Source organism: Pleurodeles waltl, chromosome 2_2 (genome assembly GCF_031143425.1).
Source record: "Pleurodeles waltl isolate 20211129_DDA chromosome 2_2, aPleWal1.hap1.20221129, whole genome shotgun sequence".
Taxonomy (NCBI): domain Eukaryota; kingdom Metazoa; phylum Chordata; class Amphibia; order Caudata; family Salamandridae; genus Pleurodeles; species Pleurodeles waltl.
The window spans coordinates 1,030,288,649-1,030,314,263 of NC_090439.1; the positions used below are offsets into that span (position 1 = coordinate 1,030,288,649).

At 46.5% G+C, this 25,615-nt stretch overlaps 1 pseudogene; it reads right to left on the reverse strand.

Moving 5' to 3' along the window:
* Positions 1-1,616: 1,616 nt before the first annotated feature.
* Positions 1,617-24,631, reverse strand: LOC138278197 (uncharacterized; annotated as a pseudogene).
* Positions 24,632-25,615: the final 984 nt, after the last annotated feature.

Sequence of the window (25,615 nt, forward strand, 5' to 3'; positions counted from 1 at the left end):
TGTCACTCTCCCCTCCCTCGCTTGTGTGCTAGGCGGCTGTACTCACCGTCATCATCTTCGTTGGCGCTCTTGGATGGCCATGGCGTGGGACAGCACGGGGATAACTTCCAGTTCTGGTTCCATGGCAGCCGCGAAGTCCTCTGTGTCCCTGGAGGTGAGTGTCTCCTTTTATATGATGTGTTTCTGCCAGGCTTTTGGTGGCGGTACTAACGCCCCGGAAATCCTGGTGGTCTGCTATGTCATAATATGGTGGGCGTGTCCTTGTCTTCCGCCAGCCTGTAGGTGGCTACTGCGGTCATTGGTCGAACCGCACTGGCGGTTGGGGTGGTACATTAGCTGTATATGGGAGGGATCACCACCATGGTCATAATTTGGTGGTCATTACCGCCAGCCAGGCAACAGCACTACCGCCAATGTCATAATGTCATAATGAGGGCCTAGGTGTCTTTCCCGTCATGGCAAGTTCCTCCCAGCTTCCTGGCCCCTCCTGTCTTCCTGCATGCTCCTCTTTATCCTCTGTCACAGCAATGGTTCTTTTTTTTTTTGTCAATAGCACTCAAGTTTTGCCATTAGTTTTATATATATATTTTTTAATTTTCATCAACTACAATATCCATTAACAGCATGCATTTATTTACATTGTGAATAGTTATATTTACTAACAACATTTATATCTCCATTTGCTGCTTACGTTGCACTTTAGCAGATGGAACCATTACCATTCTAAGATGGCAGCCACTTTTGTAGCAATTATTGTAGCAGTTGGGTAACCACTATAGTCCTGTATCTATTTCTAGTACTTTAAATGAGATACACTTTTAATCTTTTGTTCAGATGTTTGAATTGTTTCCATCCATAGCTTATACAAAGAGAGATTCCATTCTCAGTCTTTGGCTTTTCAAGTATCAGACATGAGGGATTGAAAATTTCCTAGCTACCAAGAAGGAAAAGTTGGTTCTATTAAAGACACGACCTTTCCTCACTTTTACTTTTCTAACAATAACAAAACTGCATTTCTCATAACTAAGGAAATACACTTAATTTCTTACTTACTTACCTTTGCCTATTATCCCTCCTGGGGTATAGGACATCAATGAGGACTCTCCAGCCTCCTCTGTCTTGGGCTTTTATATCAGTCTGATGATAGGTGTAACCCATCTCTTTGCAGTCAGCCTCCAGACCTTGGCGCTAGGTGTTTCTTGGCCTTTCTCTTCTCCTTTTATCTTGAGGATTCAAGGTAAGGGCTTGCCTGGTGATATGTGATGCGGGCTTGCAAAAGGTGTGACCTACCCAGCCCCAGCACCTTTTTATGATTAGCATGGAGTTTGAAAGTCTGTTGCTATAGGTCATTCTTGCTGATGGTGTTTGGCCAGTAGATTAGGAAGGTTTTCCTCAGACTGGTGTTGATGAAGGTCTGGACTTTGTTGGTGGTGGTCACTGTTGTCCTCCAAGATTCTTGTCAATGTATGATGACCAATTTTATGTTGGTGTTAAAAAGCCTGATCTTAGTTTGCAGTGTTAGGTCCTTGGAGCTGAATGAAGGCAGCCCTTGCTTTGACAATTCTTGTCTTGATGTCCGCATCTGTGTTGCCCTGCTTGTCTGTGACACTGGCCAGTTAGGTGAAGGCCTCAACCTCTTCCAGTGCATCGCCTGCAAGAGTGACTGCAGTTGTGCTGGCCATATTAGCCTTCAGGATCTTCATTTTCCCCTGTTTATGCTGTAGCCAAGTTGTGCTGATGTGGCTGGCACCTCGTTGGTCTTCTCTTGCATCTGCAGATGGGTGTGGGAGAGAGGTGTCAGGTCATCTGCCAAGCCCAGGTTGTCTTTCTGCATCCGAGGTATCCTCTGGATACCATTTCTTTTTCTTTCTGTGGATGTCTTCATGATCCAGTCTATGGCCAGCAGTAAGAGAAAAGGCAAGAGCAAACAACCCTGGCAGACTCTGTTTCTCACTTGGAAGGCTTCCATGAATTGTCCTCCATGGACGGTCTTGCAGGTCATTCCCTCGTAAGAGTTCCTGATGATTTTTACAAGTTTATCTGCCAGACCATAGTAGCAGAAAAATTTCCAAAGGGTCTCACTGTTCACACTGTCAAATGTTTTCTCTTTGTCAGGAATAAGGCCATGCGCGGTCCAGGTCCCGCCCTAAACTCCGCTGCGTGGCTCTGCAGTGCTTTATGCGCACCACTTGTCATCCCCTCTTGTTCCAAAGGTGGCCATCAGTGTTGTCTGCCCTGTGGCAAAGCTCATAGAGCTGCAGGTTCAGGACATTGGTGGACAAGTGCTATTCCATGAAGGGACTACAATTCCCATGTTTTTAGAGGCAGCAGCCATATTGGGGTGTGGCAGGCCTATAAAGCCAGCCACACCCAAGCACGTTGCTCACTATTTTGAAGACTTCGATGCAGTCAGACCTCGTGGGGGGTTCTCTGAAGAAGAGCAGAGTTCCTGCATGGCAGAGTGACATCCAATCGAAGTATCCTTGTTTCCATTGCGAATTCACAAACGAGTAGGTTGTACTCGTAGTGGTAAGGCCTTGATGAATCCAATTTTGGAGGAAGTCATTACTTCCAGAATTAAAGCGCCCCTTAGCACAATGAGCAAAGTGTTTTCAGTTTCCAGAGTACAGCGGCATTGGCGCAATGATCAAAGGCGTTTCAGAGCACAGGTGTAAAGCGCTCTTTGCACAACAGTTCAAGTGCTTCAGTTCACAGATGTAAAGCGCTCTAGGCACAGCAATTCAAGCGCTTCAGTCCACAGGTGTAAAGCGCTCTTGGCACAGCAATTCAAGCGCTTCAGTCCACAGGTGTAAAGTGCTCTTGGCACGACTATTCAAGTGCTTCAGTCCATAGGTGTAAAGCGCTCATGGCACGGCAATTCAAGCTCTTCAGTCCACAGATGTAAAGCGCTCTTGGCACGGCAAATCAATCGCTTCAGTCCACAGGTGTAAAGCGCTCTTGGCACGGCAAATCAAGCGCTTCAGTCCACAGGTGTAAAGCGCTCTTGGCACGGCAATTCAAACGCTTCAGTCCACAGATGTAAAAGGCTATTGGCACAACAATCAAAGTGAGTCAGGCCACATGATTAAAGCGTCCCCTTAGCATAACGAGCGTAGCGCTTCTGGTAAGACAAGTAAAAGCGCTTCCTGGTATTATAAGTAAAGCGCTTCAAGTTCAATGTGTAAAAACTTTTTGGCCTTTATAGTTGTGAATGTGAAAGTATTTTTGGAGATAAGCAAATCATAGTTTTCATTGTTTTTTTGGAAAGCATAATATGTGAAAAGCATATTTTATTCTTTGAGATTTTCTAGGTCATGATCAAAGGTTTATGTTATGAATGCATAGATGTTACAGGATTGATATTCTGAGTATGATCATAGTCCAAAACTCTTGCCATCTCTTGGTTCTGAGGTCGTAGTTTATTCTTGTTCCATGATTTCAAAGTGGGGCTTTGCCCTCATTTCAAAAGGGGTCTCCATCTGATATCAGAGATGCATTTAGTCAAAAGTCTATTGATGAGTTATATTTCTATGAATGAGTAAGTGCATATTTGTTCTAACCTTTTCTTTTCAGATCTCTCTCCCTGCTGTTCCCTACCCTAATTCCCTTCCCCCCGACTGGCTTCATCATAACTCTGTGCTATAATAGCTTTCTGAGTTGGTGACGCCGGAAGGTGGGCCTTTTGTTCAGCAATGTGCAGATCCAGAGGAAGGGACACTGTGACACTCATAGTCGATTAAGTTGACATAGAGGGGGGAGTTCCATTCCATCAACTGCTCAATGATGATGCACATTATTGCAATCTGGTTTGTACAGGGTCTATCTTTGCAGAAGCCAATGTGCTGATCTTGCAACTGAGTGTAGACTTGTTCCTTCATTCTTTTCTGGATGATGTTGTTGAACACTTTGCCTGGGGTTGATAGAAGAGTTGTTCCTCTGTAGTCTGCTCAGTTATTCAGGTCACCTTTCTTGGGGGTCTTGGTGAGATACCTCTCCTTCCAGTCTGATTGCACCTTTTCCTCTTTCCATGTCCTTCCAAACATAAGGTAATAGCATATCTACTGATGTTTCAATGTCTGCCTTCAGTGCCTCTGCAGGAAAGTCATTGGGTCATGTTGCCTATCCATTTCTCAGATGTTTGATGGCTTGCTGTATATCTTCTCCAGTTTGTCTACTGCAGTCAAGTGGCAAGTCCTAGTCAGGTGGCTGTATGTCTGGAGGAGAAAACGGCACAGGCTGGTTCAGCAGTTCTGCAAAGTGCTCCACCATCTTTGTTGTTGGCCTTTGTTACCCATACTTGTCTTAGCATTGTCTTCAACAGGTCTTTCTGGATTGCTGTATCTGCCATAGTTTCCTTGTTATGTTGTAGAGTTCGTTCACGTTTCCATGGCTTGCTGCTTCCTGTGCTTCTGTGGCAAGATCATCGATGAATCTTTGTTTGTCTGCTCTTAAGCTTCTCTTTGCTTAGTTGTTGGTTTCTGTGTATTCGCCTTGAGATTTTGTTTTTTCTGCTCTTGTTTGACTGATGTTGACCCTAGCTTTCTTTTGCTTCATCTCTTAGATTTTTTGGAGAGTGTGAGAAAGTAGCCTCTTTATAGCCTTCTTACCCCCACTTTTGGCCTGTTTGTGAGTGTATGTCAGAGTGTTTTCACTGTCTCACTGGGATCCTGCCAGCCAGGGCCCAGTGCTCATAGTGAAAACCCTATGTTTTCAGTATGTTTGTTATGTGTCACTGGGACCCTGCTAGTCAGGACCCCAGTGCTCATAAGTTTGTGACCTATATGTATGTGTTCCCTGTGTGATGCCTAACTGTCTCACTGAGGATCTGCTAACCAGAACCTCAGTGGTTATGCTCTCTCTGTACAAATTGTCACTAACAGGCTAGTGACCAATTTTACCAATTCATATTGGCATACTGGAACACCCTTATAATTCCCTAGTATATGGTACTGAGGTACCCAGGGTATTGAGGTTCCAGGAGATCCCTATGGGCTGCAGCATTTCTTTTGCCACCCATAGGGAGCTCTGACAATTCTTACACAGGCCTGCCACTGCAGCCTGAGTGAAATAACGTCCACGTTATTTCACAGCCATTTACCACTGCACTTAAGTAACTTATAAGTCACCTATATGTCTAACCTTTACCTGGTAAAGGTTGGGTGCTAAGTTACTTAGTGTGTGGGCACCCTGGCACTAGCCAAGATGCCCCCACATTGTTCAGGGCAAATTCCCCGGACTTTGTGAGTGCAGGGACACCATTACACGCGTGCACTATACATAGGTCACTACCTATGTATAGCTCCACAATGGTAACTCTGAACATGGCCATGTAACATGTCTAAGATCATGGAATTGCCCCCCCAATGCCATCCTGCCATTGGTGAGACAATCCCATGATCCCCTGGGTCTCTAGCACAGACCCGGGTACTGCCAAACTGCCTTTCCTGGGGTTTCACTGCAGCTGCTGCCAACACCTCAGACAGGTTTCTGCCCTCCTGGGGTCCAGCCAGGCTTGGCCCAGGAAGGCAGAACAAAGGACTTCCTCAGAGAGAGGGGGTTACACCCTCTCCCTTTGGAAAAAGGTGTCAGGACTGGGGAGGAGTAGCCTTCCCCAGACTCTGGAAATGCTTTGATGGGCACAGATGGTGCCCATCTCTGCATAAGCCAGTCTACACCGGTTCAGGGACCCCCCAGCCCTGCTCTGGCACAAAACTGGACAAAGGAAAGGGGAGTGACCACTCCCCTGACCTGGACCTCCCCTGGGAGGTGCCTAGAGCTCCTCCAGTGTGCTCCAGACCTCTGCCATCTTGGAAACAGAGGTGCTGCTGGCACACTGGACTGCTCTGAGTGGCCAGGGCCAGCAGGTGACGTCAGTGACTCCTTCTGATAGGCTCCTCCAGGTGTTGCTAGCCTATCCTCTCTCCTAGGTAGCCAAACCTCCTTTTCGGGCTATTTAGTCTCTGCTTTGGGGAATTCTTTAGATAACGAATGCAAGAGCTCATCAGAGTTCCTCTGCATCTCTCTCTTCACCTTCTGCCAAGGAATCGACTGCTGACCGCGCTGGAAGCCTGCAAAACTGCAACAAAGTAGCAAAGATGACTACTGCGACCTTATAATGCTGAGCCTGCCGCCTTCTCGACTGTTTTCCTGGTGGTGCATGCTGTGGGGGTAGTCTGCCTCCTATCTGCACTAGAAGCTCCGAAGAAATCTCCCGTGGGTCAACGGAATCTTCCCCCTGCAACCGCAGGCACCATAGAACTGCTTCACCGGTCCTCTTGGTCTCCTCTCAGCACAACGAGCGAGGTCCCTTGAACTCAGCAACTCTGTCCAAGTGACTCCCACAGTCCAGTGACTCTTCAGTCCAAGTTTGGTGGAGGTAAGTCCTTGCCTCCCCACGCTAGACTGCATTGCTGGGAGCCTTCCTTTGTGACTTCGGGTGAGCTCTGGTTCACTCCACTTCGTAGTGCCTGTTCTGGCACTTCTGCGGGTGCTGCTTGCTTCTGAGTGGGCTCTTTGTCTTGCTGGACGCCCCCTCTGTCTCCTCACGCACTTGGCGACATCCTGGTCCCTCGTGGGCCACAGCAGCATCCAAAAACCCTAACCGCGACCCTTGCAGCTAGCAAGGCTTGTTTGCGGTCTTTCTGCACGGAAACACCTCTGCACGACGCTTCATGATGTGGGATATCTATCCTCCAAAGGGGAAGTTTCTAGCCCTTGTTGTTCTTGCAGAATCCACAGCTTCTAGCATCCGGTGGCAGCTTCTTTGCACCCACAGCTGGCATTTCCTGGGCATCTGCCCACTCCCGACTTGATCGTGACTCTTGGACTTGGTCCCCTTGTTCCACAGGTACTCTCGTCTGGAAATCCTTCGTTGTTGCATTGCTGGTGTTGGTCTTTCTGGCAGAATTCCCCTATCACGACTTCTGTGCTCTCTGGGGAACTTAGGGTGCACTTTGCACCCACTTTTCAGGGTCTTAGGGTGGGCTATTTTTCTAACCCTCACTGTTTTCTTACAGTCCCAGCGACCCTCTACAAGGTCACATAGGTTTGGGGTCCATTCGTGGTTCGCATTCCACTTCTAGAGTATATGGTTTGTGTTGCCCCTATCCCTATGTGCTCCCATTGCATTCTATTGTGACTATACATTGTTTGCACTGTTTTCTATTGCTATTACTGCATATTTTGGTATTGTGTACATATATCTTGTGTATATTTGCTATCCTCATACTGAGGGTACTCACTGAGATACTTTGGCATATTGTCATAAAAATAAAGTACCTTTATTTTTAGTATATCTGTGTATTGTGTTTTCTTATGATATTGTGCATATGACACTAGTGGTACTGTAGGAGCTTCACTCGTCTCCTAGTTCAGCCTAAGCTGCTCTGCTAAGCTACCATTTTCTATCAGCCTAAGCTGCTAGACACCCCTCTACACTAATAAGGGATACCTGGACCTGGTGCAAGGTGTAAGTACCCCTTGGTACCCACTACAAGCCAGGCCAGCCTCCTCCATTGGTTGTGCAGCGGTGGGATAAGTACTTGCAACTACTTACCACTTTGTCAATTTGTACTTTTCATAAGAGAAAAATATACAAAAGAAGTTCAGTGTATGTACACCTAACCAAAAAGTTTTGCTTTTCTTCTCTTACTCCTTTGCTAAGTGCTGAAAAGTACCTCAAAAACTTTCAAAAAGTTCTTAAAAAGTTGAAAAAGTTTTTTTCTGTTTCCTTAAAAAGTTCTGAAACTTTTTCTTTCTTTTTCTGGCCCTTAAACCTTTTCTATCATGTCTGGTACAGGTCAAACAGTTGATCTGACCAGAGTTGCTTATGATCACCTTAGCTGGAAAGGAGCAAGGAGTCTCTGCATTGAAAGAGGTTTAGGGGTAGGGAAGAATCCCTCAAGAGAACTGTTAGTTAATATGCTCATTGAACAGGATAAGACCATAGTTGGCACATCTGATGAGAAATTAGCTGATGGTTCACACTCTTATTCTGGGGTAGCCCCAGTAAAAGTGTTAGAAGGGAACCTTCCCAACCTGCCCCTTAGCAGGCCACCTAGCATGGCTGGTACTAATGTGAGTTCTCATCACAGTAAGAGTGTTACTTCTGTAGACCACAATGTTAGAGTGCCATCTGTTAGGGACAGGTCTCCCTCTGTCCATTCACACCATTCTTCTGTGTCAAGGCATGCCCAACCCACCATCCCTGAAGACAGATTGTTAGAAAGGGAACTCAATAGATTGAGAGTGGAAGAGTCCAGGCTGAAGCTTAAAAAGCAACAGCTGGATCTAGACAGGGAAGCATTTGACTTAGAAAAAGAAAGACAGAGGTTGGGGGTTGGACCCCATGGTGGCAGCACCAGTATTCCCAATAGTCATCCTGTAAAAGAGCATGATTCTAGGAATCTGCACAAGATAGTTCCCCCTTACAAGGAGGGGGAAGACATTAACAAGTGGTTTGCTGCACTTGAGAGGGCCTGTGTTGTACAGGAGGTCCCTCAAAGGCAGTGGGCTGCTATCCTATGGCTATCTTTCAGTGGAAAGGGTAGGGATAGGTTCCTTACTGTTAAAGAAAGTGATGCCAATAATTGTACAGTTCTTAAGAATGCACTCCTAGATGGTTATGGCTTAACCACTGAACAGTACAGGATCAAGTTTAGAGAAACCAAAAAGGAGTCTTCACAAGACTGGGTCGACTTTGTTGACCATTCAGTGAAGGCCTTGGAGGGGTAGTTACATGGCAGTAAAGTTTCTGACTATGAAAGCCTGTATAACTTAATCCTGAGAGAGCATATTCTTAATAATTGTGTGTCTGATTTGTTGCACCAGTATCTAGTGGACTCAGATCTGACCTCTCCCCAAGAATTGGGAAAGAAGGCAGACAAATGGGTCAGAACAAGAGTGAACAGAAAAGTTCATACAGGTGGTGACAAGGATGGCAAGAAGAAAGATGGTGAAAAATCTCAAGATAAGCATGGGGATAAGGGTAAAACCAAAGATCCTTCTTCAAATCTTAAACACTCTTCTGGGGGTGGGGATAAAACAAATTCTTCCTCTTCTTCTCAACCCACACACATTAAAAAGCCTTGGTGCTTTGTGTGTAAAAACAGAGGCCATAGGCCAGGGGATAAGGCCTGTCCAGGTAAACCCCCTGAGCCTACCACCACTAATACATCAAGCTCTAGTGCCCCTAGCAGTAGTGGTACTAGTGGTGGGACTGCTGGCAACAGCCAAGTTAAGGGTGTAGTTGGGTTCACTTATGGGTCCATCATAGAAACTGGGGTAGTCAGTCCCAAGATAGTTTCTGTCACACCTAGTGGCAGTGGCCTTGCCACACTGGCTGCTTGTCCCCTTACAATGGATAAGTACAGGCAGACAGTTTCAATAAATGGTGTTGAGGCCTTGGCCTACAGGGACACAGGTGCCAGTATCACTTTGGTGACTGAAAACCTAGTGGCTCCTGAACAACACATCATTGGACAACAGTATAAGATTATTGATGTCCATAACTCCACTAAGTTTCTTCCCTTAGCTATAGTTCAGCTTAGTTGGGGTGGAGTTACTGGCCCTAAGCAGGTGGTGGTATCACCTAGCTTACCTGTAGACTGTCTCTTAGGTAATGACCTAGAGGCCTCAGGTTGGGCTGATGTAGAGTTTTATACCCATGCAGCCATGCTGGGTATCACTGAGGAATTGTTCCCTCTCATTTCTACAGAAATGAAAAAGCAAAGGAGAGAAGGCCTGAAAACTCAGGCTCCCTCTCCAACAACAGGTAAAAAGGGTATCACAGTATCCCCTAACCACCCTGCCATTCAGGATACCATTCCTGTGGTAGGAGAAACCTCTCCTGGGGTGGCACCTGTTCCAAGGGAATCATCAGCTGGCATAGCTGTACTCCCTGAGGTGGAAGTACCTCTCTGTGGGATAACTAACATTGGTGAGAAAAAGAGCACCATTTTAGTTAACATGGAGCATCCCTCCAACCCTCCCAGAGAAACTTTAGTGCAGAAACCCTGCACTGCCTCACAACACTTAGGACAGCATCCCTGCCCTAGTGTGGAGCTCATAGGACAGCATCCCTGCCCTGCTCCAACTAAAGAGAAACAGCATCCCTGTTCCCTCTTCCAGCCATATGGACAACGTTTTTGCCCAGCTATGGCTTTACTGAGACAGCATCCCTGTCTGGCATTTTAATCATTACAAATAGGTTCAGTGGACAATTCCCACTGCTCTAAACTAAAACTTACTGATAGAAACTCTAAAAATATATCTTCACATTGTTGCTTAGCTAAAAAACTTCAAACAGGGTGGTTTACCTCCCCACAGGGAAGTAACCATATAGTGGATGATAAAGGGAGTAACCAGTCTATTGCAGAGCTACTCTCTACTTATCACCACTTAGACAATAAAGTCTCAACTGGCCAAGGTTAGCCTTATTGTCCTTCGTTTGGGGGTGGTTGTGTGATAAAGTAGCCTCTTTCTAGCCTTGTTAACCACACTTTTGGCCTGTTTGTGAGTGTATGTCAGGGTGTTTTCACTGTCTCACTGGGATCCTGCAAGCCAGGGCCCAGTGCTCATAGTGAAAACCCTATGTTTTCAGTATGTTTGTTATGTGTCACTGGGACCCTGCTATTCAGGACCCCAGTGCTCATAAGTTTGTGACCTATATGTATGTGTTCCCTGTGTGATGCCTAACTGTCTCACTGAGGATCTGCTAACCAGAACCTCAGTGGTTATGCTCTCTCTGTACAAATTGTCACTAACAGGCTAGTGACCAATTTTACCAATTCATATTGGCATACTGGAACACCCTTATAATTCCCATGATATGGTACTGAGGTACCCAGGGTATTGGGGTTCCAGGAGATCCCTATGGGCTGCAGCATTTCTTTTGCCACCCATAGGGAGCTCTGACAATTCTTACACAGGCCTGCCACTGCAGCCTGAGTGAAATAACGTCCACGTTATTTCACAGCCATTTACCACTGCACTTAAGTAACTTATAAGTCACCTATATGTCTAACCTTTACCTGGTAAAGGTTGGGTGCTAAGTTACTTAGTGTGTGGTCACCCTGGCATAGCCAAGGTGCCCCCACATTGTTCAGGGCAAATTCCCCGGACTTTGTGAGTGCGGGGACACCATTACACGCGTGCACTATACATAGGTCACTACCTATGTATAGCTCCACAATGGTAACTCCAGAAATGGCCATGTAACATGTCTAAGATCATGGAATTGCCCCCCCAATGCCATCCTGGCATTGGTGAGACAATCCCATGATCCCCTGGGTCTCTAGCACAGACCCGGGTACTGCCAAACTGCCTTTCCTGGGGTTTCACTGCAGCTGCTGCTGCTGCCAACCCCTCAGACAGGTTTCTGCCCTCCTGGGGTCCAGCCAGGCTTGGCCCAGGAAGGCAGAACAAAGGACTTCCTCAGAGAGAGTGGGTTACACCCTCTCCCTTTGGAAAAAGGTGTCAGGGCTGGGGAGGAGTAGCCTCCCCCAGCCTCTGGAAATGCTTTGATGGGCACAGATGGTGCCCATCTCTGCATAAGCCAGTCTACACCGGTTCAGGGATCCCCCAGCCCTGCTCTGGCGCGAAATTGGACAAAGGAAAGGGGAGGGACCACTCCCCTGACCTGCACCTCCCCTGGGAGGTGCCCAGAGCTCCTCCAATGTGCTCCAGACCTCTGCCATCTTGGAAACAGAGGTGCTGCTGGCACACTGGACTGCTCTGAGTGGCCAGGGCCAGCAGGTGAGGTCAGAGACTCCTTCTGATAGGCTCCTCCAGGTGTTGCTAGCCTATCCTCTCTCCTAGGTACCCAAACCTCCTTTTCTGGCTATTTAGGGTCTCTGCTTTGGGGAATTCTTTAGATAACGAATGCAAGAGCTCATCAGAGTTCCTCTGCATCTCTCTCTTCACCTTCTGCCAAGGAATCGACTGCTGACCGCGCTGGAAGCCTGCAAAACTGCAACAAAGTAGCAAAGACGACTACTGCGACCTTGTAACGCTGAGCCTGCCGCCTTCTCGACTGTTTTCCTGGTGGTGCATGCTGTGGGGGTAGTCTGACTCCTCTCTGCACTAGAAGCTCCGAAGAAATCTCCCGTGGGTCGACGGAATCTTCCCCCTGCAACCGCAGGCACCAAAGAACTGCTTTACCGGTCCTCTGGGTCTACTCTCAGCACGACGAGCGAGGTCCCTTGAACTCAGCAACTCTGTCCAAGTGACTCCCACAGTCTAGTGACTCTTCAGTCCAAGTTTGGTGGAGGTAAGTCCTTGCCTCCCCAGGCTAGACTGCATTGCTGGGAACCGCATGTTTTGCAACTGCTCCAGCTCCAGCTCCTGTGCACTCTTCCAGGATTTCCTTTGTGCACAGCCAAGCCTGGGTCCCCGGTACTCTAACCTGCAGTGCACGACCTCCTGAGTTGTCCTCCGGCGTCGTGGGACCTTCCTTTGTGACTTCGGGTGAGCTCCGGTTCACTCCACTTCGTAGTGCCTGTTCTGGCACTTCTGCGGGTGCTGCTTGCTTCTGAGTGGACTCTTTGTCTTGCTGGACGCCCCCTCTGTCTCCTCACGCACTTGGCGACATCCTGGTCCCTCGTGGGCCACAGCAGCATCCACAAACCCTAACCGTGACCCTTGCAGCTAGCAAGGCTTGTTTGCGGTCTTTCTGCATGGAAACACCTCTGCACGACTCTTCACAACGTGGGACATCCATCCTTCAAAGGGGAAGTTTCTAGCCCTTGTCGTTCTTGCAGAATCCACAGCTTCTACCATCCGGTGGCAGCTTCTTTGCACCCACAGCTGGCATTTCCTGGGCATCTGCCCACTCCCGACTTGATCGTGACTCTTGGACTTGGTCCCCTTGTTCCACAGGTACTCTCGTCTGGAAATCCTTCGTTGTTGCATTGCTGGTGTTGGTCTTTCTGGCAGAATTCCCCTATCACGACTTCTGTGCTCTCTGGGGAACTTAGGTGCACTTTGCACCCACTTTTCAGGGTCTTAGGGTGGGCTATTTTTCTAACCCTCACTGTTTTCTTACAGTCCCAGCGACCCTCTACAAGGTCACATAGGTTTGGGGTCCATTCGTGGTTCGCATTCCACTTCTAGAGTACCTGGTTTGTGTTGCCCCTATCCCTATGTGCTCCCATTGCATTCTATTGTGACTATACATTGTTTGCACTGTTTTCTATTGCTATTACTGCATATTTTGGTATTGTGTACATATATCTTGTGTATATTTGCTATCCTCATACTGAGGGTACTCACTGAGATACTTTGGCATATTGTCATAAAAATAAAGTACCTTTATTTTTAGTATATCTGTGTATTGTGTTTTCTTATGATATTGTGCATATGACACTAGTGGTACTGTAGGAGCTTCACTTGTCTCCTAGTTCAGCCTAAGCTGCTCTGCTAAGCTACCATTTTCTATCAGCCTAAGCTGCTAGACACCCCTCTACACTAATAAGGGATACCTGGACCTGGTGCAAGGTGTAAGTACCCCTTGGTACCCACTACAAGCCAGGCCAGCCTCCTACAGAGAGTCCTGGTGGAAATTCACCATGGCTGGTCCCAAGCCCAGCAGCGAAAGAAGGAGGGTTATGCATGGGGCTAACTGCTTTAACATGTAAAAGAAAATCCAAGCTACAGTAATGTCAACCAAAAGACATCCCAGCCTTGGGGAGGGATGAAATTCCTTCACGGAGAGCTATGATGCCTTGTGGTGAAAGCCAGAGATCCCTGGGAGCCACAAAGCAAATCCACCTACTGTTGACCAAGACCATCACCATCAGGATGTGGAATGCAAAGACCATGTGTGAGACAGGCAAGACATCCCAAGTGCCAGTGGAGATGAAAAAATTCAACCTTCCCCTGCTTGGCATCAGGGAGACCAGATAGATAGATAAGACTGGCTCCAGTACGGAGACTGCTATTTTCTGGACACAAGGAAGGGAAACCACACATACTCAGGGAGTAGCACTGATGCTAAGGCCAGCAGCCAACAGAGCTCTGATTGGATGGGAAGCCCACAGTCCCCAGAATCATCACAACGACCTTCCGCACAAAGAAAAGAGGATCAGCATGAATGTTATTCAGAGCTATGCACCTACAAATGACAGCAAAGAAGAGGAAAAAGAACAATTTTACAACAGACTCCAGTCCATCCTAGAGAAATACCTTGAGAGAGATACATCACCATACTGACGGGGAACCTCAGTGCCAAGATTGGAAGTGACAGCACTGGGCATGAAGAAGTCATAAACAACCATGGCCTTGGCAAAATGAATGAGAACGGTAGAAGGCTCACAGACTTCTATGCCCTGAACAGTCTGGTGATTGGCGGGAGTGTAGTCCTACATGAATCAATACACAAGTCAACATGGGTGTCACCAGACTATTCAAAAGAGAATGATTGACTCTGTCTGCATTCCTGAGGAGATCCAGAGGCCCCTACACGATGTGAGAGTGATGAGAGGAAGGGACGTGGTGTCAGACCATCAACTAGTTGTGGCCAGGCTAAAGCTAAACCTGAAGAAAGCATGGATGTTACAGACACACCAACAACAGTGATATAAAACCACCCTCCTCAAAGGTGCACAGAAATAGAATGAATACTCAGTCACCCAGAGTAACAAGTTCCAAGTCCTGCACAACCCTGAGGACTACAGCAGAAAGTCAGCAGAAGAAGATCAAAGAAACAATGGCATCAACCTGCCAGGAGGTACTAGGTTGCAAGGAAAAGTAAACCACACAGTATCAATATAGTCTACAAATCACATGGCCCTGTCCACCGCAACCCCTCCTCTTTTTTCATGTGAAGCTTTCAGCTCACTCTCTCACTTAACTGCTTGTTCTTGTGTTCTGCACCAATAAGGAGGTACTGTAAATGGCTTTAACCATTTTATATAAACACACCAAATATTGGAACCCATGACGAGCACAATGTGCATCAACATGCCACATTTTCGAGAAACATCTAAAACGTCAAACATTTCTTACTTATTCCAGCAACTAATTATCAATCGAGGGGAAGGGGCTTCCTCCAAAGATCAATTGGTAGGATAATCATGACCTCTTTAATAGAATGTAAAATTTCCTAGCTAGTTTACATTCTATGTCAGGACCAGAAGTAAGGATTTTATTTTTTCAAAGCCTACTAACCACCAACAACTCCACCTAAACAATTGTCTTAAAATGTCTTGAATGTTAATTTGCATGACCAATCTGTAGTTTTCATAATATCTTCCAGGCATCCTTCCAAAAGAAACATTTTGAAGTCATAGCCTGTATCGGCAAGTGGGCCTCAAAACGCATTGCATTAATTCCTGCTAACTGCATGATCCATTTTACTCACCTGGCAATAGTGGGGAAGGACACTGCCTTGAAAGGTTTCATCAACATGATTAACAATTGTCTCATCTCTGGTCCTCATAACTCCTGACACATCTAGCCAAGCGTAACTTAGGCTTCTCTTCAAATGCTGGGCACAAAATTGATCTGGTATTCAGCTTAGTCCTTCTGGTAACAATACAAGTGACTCCTTCAGTGGTAAACATCTTGCCTGAAATATCCAAGGTAAGGATATCTGACAGGTCTCTGTACAACACAAGGCATTGCTAAACAACTTCTTTCTGTATAAAAACAAAATTACTGGAAAATGTACCCCGGAAATGGCTGGTCTAAACATATTCACCACCCTATCAGTCATGATAGAAAGTTCAGGACATGAACAGTTCCTGACACTATGGATTATAGGTTCCTCTCCACACACCAAGGTAACAATCTCCTCCATGCCACATCTTCATGGTACTCTCTTCCCAAGCCTGCTGGATGAGGCCTCCAGTAAATGTTGAATGGCTTGGGACTGACCATCATCTGCTGTAATCTTCTATGCCATCAACTTCAAGGAACCTTCCATGATGAGTGGTTGAGGACCTCTCTGACAATCTATTAGGATCTGTGTAATAATCCTGCTGACCGAGTTTGCATAGAGGTGCTGAAGGTAAAGAAAGATAAAAAATGGGAAACAGCAGGCACATTCTTGCTGTCAGTCTTTATGACCTGGAATGGAGACAGCTTGTTGCATGCCAAATCTGTTCTGTTCCCTGAATTACTGACTTTGCTGTGGAGTAACGTTGTTGCAGCTCATGAGCTGCTAACTAGGCTTCGCGTTGAGGAATTAACTTTGTGGTGGCCCATGAGTGTCAGCTCATAGTTCATCTCCCAGCATTATTGTAACATTGTGACAGCCCGTGAGCATCTGATTCAAAATTTGCCTCTCTGAAGCATCGTTGCAACCCATGAAATGCTGGTTTTGCTACCTTCAGTTCATTCATTTTGCTTCTTGCCTTCTATGCCTTATTTACTCTAGTTACTGAGGCAGACTTGCTCAGACAATATTAGCCTCATTTTCTAAACTTGGTTGTGGAATTTGATTTTCAAGGAGGGTTTTGGACTTAATACATTTCTGGACACTTTGGCAATCGCTGGATTCTTGGCTTCCCCTGAGGGATAGATATTGGATTTAGAAAATAGTGGTGACTTAAAAACCGCAAGTTATTTGTGAAATGTTTATGGCTGTTGAGAAGTTTTTCTTCATTTCTTCTTCAGAGTGAGTGTTACATGAAAATTAAGGACACTCAATGTGTATACCATGTTTATTTATTCAGGTAGAATGCAATTTGACAAATGATGTGTTCATCTTTTTAGCAGTTGGGTTTCCGAGTAAAGTCTGTATTATTTCTTTTTGTAGATATATTTTCATCCAACATTCCTGTATTTCTTGGACGTCTGGAACTCACAAATCTATTTTAAAACTAGTAATTCTAAAGTAACATCCTTTTGAGTCTAGTCCAATAACAAGATGCTATGACAATGGTTCACCTGGGTGTATTTGCTTTTTAGGAGACCACTGCATAAAAGGGAGGAGAGAAGGATCACGCCCCAAACCATGACTGCCACACCTTCAGAAGATATTTCTGTCCCATACGATGCTCCATTAGCAATAGGTATTAAGTTAATTATGAGTTTTTTAAATGCTTGTAAAAATGTATGTCTCTGTGCAGAGATAAAATCTATTTCTCTCTCTTGACAGAAGGCAAATATTGACGAGCTGAAGAATGAGATCTAATGAATTTCTAATAGAGGATCAAGTATCTAGTGTTTGCTATAATTTCTTCTTTCTTCATCCAATTGAACTGAGCATGTCTTCACTAATTTTATTCCAAATGCAAATTTAGGTGCAAGTTGGAAATTGTGGAGCAAGCTGATAAAGTTGGACTGTGTCCACATTTCAGGAATCAAAGGTCAGTGTATTTACTCAAATTTGACACAATCCATCAGTAGCAAGGGAAATTTAGGTGGAGCCTCTGGGAAAATCCCACATTAGTGCCAGCATTGCTGGGAACTTATGATCTCCAAATTAGAGTCACTGGAATCATATTCAGTGCTTGCCATCTCATATGTGCAGATACTCAGTCGATCATGATAAAATGGGGAAAGGTGTACCTCTGAAAGTCCTCCAGCTATGCACAAATGTACCCACTGCCTCATCCCAGAAGCCAGGCCCTGGCTGAAACAGTCTGGTATTTAATTGTTTAGTCTTGATGGAGGAAGGTCTGTTGTACCACATGCCCTTCTCTGCATCGGAGCTGAAAAGACTTAGCAACCCAGCGTCAATTGGCTTGCATTCTGGATACATCTGAAGCTCACATCTGCCACTAAGTTCTGGTGTCCTGGAGGGTACTCAACCACCACTGAGATCTGGTGCTCCAGGTAAAAGTGGCAGTAGTCCTTCACCAGCTCTGCAAGTCTTCTGAACTGTGTGCTCCCCAATCAGCTGACATACTAAACCGTGAACAAATTGTCCATCTGCAGAAGGATACCGCAAGACACTCTGCCCTTTGCCATCAATCAAATCATAAACAATCCTGCTAGAAGCTGCAAGCAATTGATGTGGAGATTCAGCTTGTCTTCTGTCAGTTTGTCACCCATAGAAATACCTTCACATCTGTATCAAGAACCCCAGCAACTCATGTTTGATTACATCATCAAGTCCAGGATGAAAATTAACATTGCCTTTCCATTCTTCCATGTGATCCAGCTATTAATGGATCTCCATCCTGGTCGCCTGCAACAAGTCTCACAACTGTCTTGAGATGAGAGACCTTGTCTCTGGAACACCCTGTTTTTTAGTGGGCTTGGAAAAATAGCCTGAATACATGACAAGATAAGTTTCACAAGTCTGGTCAGCAGACTAAAGGAAAGTCTGTCCCTGATGTGATGGTTTTCCTTAACTCCTTCTTGGTCCCTGCCATCTTCTTCATTGGAAGGCTTAGAGTGGCCATTACAAAGTCTATTGCAAAATACAGAAAGGTGATCATGCAATTTGATATTAAATTTGACTTCTCATGATTGATTACAAACCCCCAGATCCTAAAGCAGCGCAATAGTTGTATTTGGGTTGCACTTGTCTTGTGCAGATGTCTAGGGCATTGGTCCATCAGTAGAATTTATTCTAGGTAAATAATCTGTCTGCTGCCTCACACGTACGGGAGCTCTATATAGGAAAATGCCTCTTTTGGCATGGTTACTCCCTAACTTTTTGCCTTCGGTTGATGCTAGTTATGATGGAAAGTGTGCTGGGACTCTGCTAACCAGGTCCCAGTACCAGTGTTCTTTCCCTACACTGTACCTTTGTCTCCACAATTGGCACAGCCCTGGCACACAGATAAGTCCCTTGTAAATGGTACCCCTGGTACCAAGGGCCCTGTGGCCAGGGAAGGTTTCTTAGGGAAGCAGCATGTATTATGCCACTCTGGGGACCCCTCACTCGGCACATGCACACTGCCTCACAACTTGTGTGAACTGGTAGAGAGAAAAAAACAAAGTCGACATGGCACTCCCCTCAGAGTGCCAGGCCCACAACCCACTTCCTGTGGCATAGGTAAGTCACCCCTCTAGCAGGACATACAGCCCTAAGGCAGGGTGCACTATACCACAGGTGAGGGCATAGTTGCATGAGCACTATGCCCCTACAGTGTCTAAGCCAATTCTTAGACATTGTAAGTGCAGGGTAGCCATAAAGAGTATATGGTCTGGGAGTTTGTCAAACACGAACTCCACAGTTCCATAATGGCTACACTGAATACTGGGAAGTTTGGTATCAAACTTCTCAGCACAATAAATCCACACTGTTGCCAGTGTGGGATTTATTGAGAAATGCACACAGAGGGCATCTTAGAGATGCCCCCTGTACACCACTCCAACTACTAGTGTTAGGCTGACCAGTTTCTGCCAGCCTGCAACATCAAGACGGGTCTGTGGCCACATGGGGTGAGTGTCTTTGTCACTCTGTGGCCAGGAACAAAGCCTGTACTGGGTGGAGGTGCTTCAAACCTCCCACTGCAGGAACTGTAGCACCTGGTTGTGAGCCTCAAAGGCTCAGGCCTGGTGTTACAGCGCCCCAGGGCACTCCAGCTAGTGGAGATGCCCGCCTCTCCAGACACAGTCCCCACTTTTGATGGCAAGTCTGGAGGAGGTATTGAGAAAAACAAGGAGGAGTCATCCTCCAGGCAGGACAAGCCCCTAAGGTGTCCTGAGCTGAGGTGACTCCTTCCTTAGGAAATCCTCCAGCTTGTTTTGGAGGATTCCCCTCAAAAGGGTTAGGGATGTGCCCCCTCCCCACAGGGAGGAGACACAAAGAGGGTGTAGCCACCCTCAAGGACAGTAGCCAATGGCTACTGCCCCCCAGACTTAAACACTCCCCTAAATTGAGTATTAAGGGGCAACCCTGAACCCAGGAAATGAGACTCCTGATGACCTACAACAAGAAGAAGGACTGCTGACCTGAAAGCCCCTCAGAGATAACAACTGACTTGGCCCCAGCCCCACCGGCCTGTCTCCAGACTCAAAGAACCAGCACAGCGACACATCCAGTGGGACCAGCGACCTCTGGGACTCAGAGGACTGCCCTGCAACCAAGTCCCCAACACTCTGCACCCGATGCCCACGGCTCGTGTCCAGAAGAACTAACACTGCAGAGAGGACCCGCAGGTGACTCCCACGATGTGGACACCCTGAGACAACCTCCCTGCACCCCCACAGCGACGCCTGCAGAGACAATTCAGAGGCTCCCCCTGACCGCGACTGCCCGGTAACAAAGAACCCGACACCTGGAAGAAGCACTGCACCCACAGCCCCCAGGCCCGAGAGAAACCAACTACTGGTGCAGGAGTGACCAGCAGGCAGCCCTCATCCTTGCCCAGTCTGTGGCTGGCCCGAGAAACCCCCCTGTGCCCTGCATGCATTGCCAGAGTGACCCTTGGGTCTCTCTAATGATTCCTACCTAAAACCTGACACCTACTTCGCACACCCCACCCAGCTGCCCCTGTGCCTCTGAGGTGTATTTTGTGTGCCTGTTTGTGACCCCTCCCCAGTGCTCTACAAACCCCCCCTTGTCTTCTCCCCAAGGACACATGTACTTACCTGCCAGCAGACCGGAATCGTCTATCTCCATAGGTGCGTATGTTATTTGGGCCCTACTTTGACCTCTGCATCTGACCTGCACTGAGTTGCTGGTGCTGGGTGTTTGGGGTTGACTTGAACCCCCAGCGGTGGGCTGCCTATGCCCCAGAGGCTAAACTTGTACGTGCTTTACTTACCTGAAAAACGATTACTTATCTCCCCCAGGAACTGTTGATTTTTGCAGTGTCCACTTTTAAAATAGCTTATTGCCATTTTTGCCAAAACTGTGTACATTACTGTTTTAATTCAAAGTTCTATACTTACCTTTGCCAAGTACCTTACAATGTATATACTTACTTGAATTCTGAATCTTGTGGTTCTAAAATAAATTAAGAAAATAATATTTTTCTATATAAAAACCTATTGGCCTGGAGTTAAGTTTTTGAGTGTGTGTTCTCATTGATTGCCTGTGTGTGTACATCAAATGCTTAACACAACCCTCTGATAAGCCTACTGCTGGACCATACTACCACAAAATAGAGCATTAGTATTGTTACTTTTGAGTTTATGCAGGGTCATCCCCAATCCTTTTGCCTCCTATTTCTTCTGACCCTTTGCTGTTGGCTTTTGAACTCTGAGCACTTTACCACTGCTAACTAGTGCTAAAGTGCATATGCTCTCTGTGTAAATTGTATGGTTGATTGGTTTATCCATGATTGGCATATTTGATTTACTAGTAAATCCCTAGTAAAGTGCACTAGAGGTGCCAGGGCCTGTAAATCAAATGCTACTTGTGGGCCTGAAGCCCTGGTTGTGCCACCCACATAAGTAGCTCTGTAATCATGTCTCAGACCTGCCACTGCAGTGTCTGTGTGTTCAGTTTTAAATGTAAATTCGACTTGGCAAGTGTACCCACTTGCCAGGCCTAAATCTTCCCTTTTCTTACATATAAGACACCCCTAAGGTAGGCCCTAGGTAGCCCCAAGGGCAGGGTACAGTATGTGGTTAAGGTAGGACATATAGGCCCTCATTACAACCCTGGCGGTTGGCGGAGAAGTGGCGGTCTTACCACCAACAGGCTGGCGGTAAAAAAATTGGAATTATGACCATGGCGGTTACCGCCATGGTCATCCGCCACTTCTCTGAACCGACCGCCATGGCGTAGACAACCGCGGGGCTGGAGACTTGGGTCTCCAGCCCGGCACCGTCACAAGACCACAGGCGGTATCATGACCCGGCTGACCGCCATGGATTTCATGGGGTTGGGCACCGCCATGAAATCCATGGCGGTAAGCACTATCAGTGCCAGGGAATCCCTTCCCTGGCACTGATAGGGGTCTCCCCCACCCCCCACCCCAAGTCCTTCCCCGACACCCCCTCCCCCCCTGCCGCCCCCCAAAGGTTGCAGGACCCCCCTCTGACATCACTATACAGACACACACCCGACACGCATACAGACACCACCAACACACATACCCGCACACACACACCCGCACACACACGAACAAACATGCCAACAGACACACACAGTCATACACACACCCACATTCAGACATACACGCACACATCCATACAGACATACATACAGGCAGACACTCACACATTTCCAAACACACTACACCCCGCATGCATACACGCACTCACACACACCCTGTTCAAACTCACACCCCCATGCACGCACACAACACACAACACCCCCCGCCCCCCTCCCCTAACGGACGATCAACTTACCTGGTCCGTTGATCCTCCAGGAGGAGACGGGATCCATGATTGCTGCTCCGCCGCCAGCACCCTGTCAACAGAACACCACCACGCTGAATCACGTAACGTGATTCGGTGGACGGTGTTCTGTTGACGGGGCGGTGGAGGTGGAGCAACCTCCACTTCCCCGCAGACCGCCTGTATGGCTGCTGGCGGCTCTCCGTCCAGAAAAGGATGGAGGGCTGCCAGTAGTCATAATTAGCCGAGTGGAAAACCGCCAGCACTGGCAGTCTTCAGCACCGCCACTTCTCCACCAACCGCCAGGTTTGTAATGAGAGCTTAAGAATCCAATCCCCTGGAAGAAGGACGTCTCTCAAAAGATGGATACCCTCTATCTAGTGGGGATAAACAAGCCACTGGTTGAATTCCCCAAGTTTATAATTTATAATTTATAATTTATAAAGGTGTGGGTCCTTTTTCTCCATGAGGAATATGATGCTCAGGAAACCCCTACAGTGGAGAGTCTGTCTATCTATGGCACCTTTCCTTTCTATCTCTGCTACTGCTACAGATACAAGAGATATCTCTGGCTTCAAAAAGATTATGGCTTTGGCATTACTAGTGTTCCATAGAACTGACTATGGAAACCCTGAATGGTATGTGTAAGAAATTGAAGCATTAGTTGAGAGGGGTGAGAACCCACCTTAAATAATAATCACACTCCTTGTAAGGGTGAACCACAAAAGTCACTGAATAAACCTATGCTTATCCCTCTGGTAGTTTAGCATAAAGCAGCCAGGCTTAACTTAGAGGCATTTTCTGAATGAGGTTTGCAGTACAGTAATAAAGGTAAAACAACGCAAGAAACGTCCCAAACCGATTTAGAAAAATAGAGGATATTTTAATACATAAAACGAGACCAAAATGACTAAAATTCAATAAGCAGAATCAAGATATGAATTTTTTAAGTTTATATTAAAAATTGTGTGGAAAAAGCACAAACTGCTGACCATCGTTATGTGGCCATGTAAGACAAAGTCAAAAAGATAAGGCTGACCTCAATGGAGCACTTCTTGTATACAGGAATCAGGTTTTCAAAATTTATCAAGAGAAAAGTGGTCAACAAGTCATCGGCAAGGCAAGCTGGAATCAAAGCAGGGCTCAATGTTGGCGGGTTGCCAGAGGACAAGGTGCCATTGCAGTCATAGAAGATGGAAGGAAAGCTCAGAGTGAGCAGAGTCCAAAGTCTGTGCCCATGAAGGCCTTGACCTCTATGGATAGCTGCTTGGCGTCAGACCTGATGGCTTTGACAGTGATCCTGAACCATTGGCAAAATAAACTTTTTGTCAGGTCCAAACCTTCCTTTTTAATAAATATGTCACTCCTAGGGTAGACCCTAAACAGCCCACAGGGCAGGTTGCAGTGTACTTAAAAATGAGAACATCTACTTTCAAGTTTTACATGTATTGGTAGTGAATAGCTCTTACATGTGTTTTTCATTAGTGCAAGGCTTGTCCCTCCCACAGGATAACATTAGAGTTACCTTATTACATTTATTAAGCTGTAATATCCATATGGGAGCAGGTAACTAGTTCATGTTCGGTGTCTTTGGAATTGTAATGAAAAACATTCTCTAATGGTAAATTCAGATTTTAAATTACAATTTTGAAAATTCCACTTTTAGAAATTGGCATTTTACTGCCTATTAGTCATTTAGTGCCTGTAGTCTGTCTCTGGGTCACACGACTGGGTGTAGGTGACAGATGGGTTGTGTGTATTTTTCCTTGACAGCCACACAGAATAGAGAGCATAGGTGTGCCTGGATAGGCCATCACTGGCAGGATGGGAGGGCAGAGCTGGGCCAAGACCTACTTACACTTGAATAGGCTGTGTCCAGCCTCCACATAAAGGACTGCATACCCCCTGTAGTTATTCTGGGGCAGGGAAGGCAGGATGCCTGGGGACTTCAAAGGGAAACCTCTAGAAGATTCTCCTACCTTCCAGAGGAAGGGTGCAAGGCATAATATTGAACCTCAGACACCACCTCTTCAATACACTTCTGGACCTGTGTAAACTCTGCCAAGAAGGAGGACTGCTGTGCTGCTGAAAGGACTGCCACTCTGCTGGACTGCTGCTCTGTTGCCCTGCTGTGCTGGCCTGCTGCCCTCTTGCCTGGATGAGAAGGGCTAGACTTGTGGTGCCAACCCAGTCCTGGACCCTTAGAAGTTGGCTTTAGGTGCTCTGCCAGGCTGTTTGGATCCAGCAGAACTGATATCTCCTCCACAGCGTAGTGCATCTCCAGCAGAACTGGTGCACCAGCTTTGCTGTTCAACGCCTCGCTTTTGGACAGATGCATCTCCTCTGCTGTGAGGGTTCTTCGACCACAAAGAACTCCACATCGACCTTGCAACCATATCGGACTGCCACCTGTGCAAACCTTTCCTGACACAGGCCCTTGCATCTCTCATTGACGGCAGCCTTGACAACGACTCAAGTTCTCGCACTGCAGTCTCACAGCTCCTCAGAACCAACTCATCTCCTTGATTGCACAATGCATTTTCAATGCCGAACTTAACATCACAAGCCCTCAAAAATGGGATCCTCAACAGCGATGCAGGACTACGCATCGCAGCCCCACATCACAGCAGAACCAACGCATCAACTCAGCTGCACGTTGCATCTTTGGTGCAGGACTTTGCAACATTCTGGAACTTTGCAACGTTCTGCAAACCAGGATTTAAGGTATTGTTGTTCAGCAGGACTAGCCGGGTCCTTACAGCTGGCCCACCCTCCATTATGATCAGCCTGAACTTGTACCTTTGCCTCTATCCACTGCACTATTTTCACTGAAATGTTTGAAACTGCATATCTCAGATTCTACTGATTCAATTTCTGTCATTTTGGTTTAGTTTTATTTATGAAAAAGTGCTCAATTTCTCTAAACAGGTGTGGGATCCTTTAATAGTGTGTTTTCACTGCATTACTGTTTGAAGTGTTTCACAAGTAATTTACACATTGCTCCTGCCATTAAGCCTGATTGATCTGTGCCAAGCTACCCGAGGGTTGAGCACATGTTAATTTAGGGTTTGCTTGTAACTTTATCGTGACTAAGATTGTGGCTCCTGCCTCAGTATGGTTTTACCACCCTCAACCTGAAACCCAACTTCTTACAGTTGTCAACAATACAAGAAACAGGTCTGTTCTCGTAGACGAAGCACTGTGTTGAGGAAGGGATTAACTCGGAGTATTGTAGATTACCAGTAAGTATTCAGTATTGCAGACATTTCTACGACCTCATTGTGTAAAACTGTGATAAACTAAAACTTGGATTTGGAGCACTGACGATAAATGATAGGTAATCAAGTAATTTCATAACATAAAAGGCAGTTTCACCGCATACAGTAAGGACTATGATGAGGATGTAGAACAACTGTGTAAGGTAGAA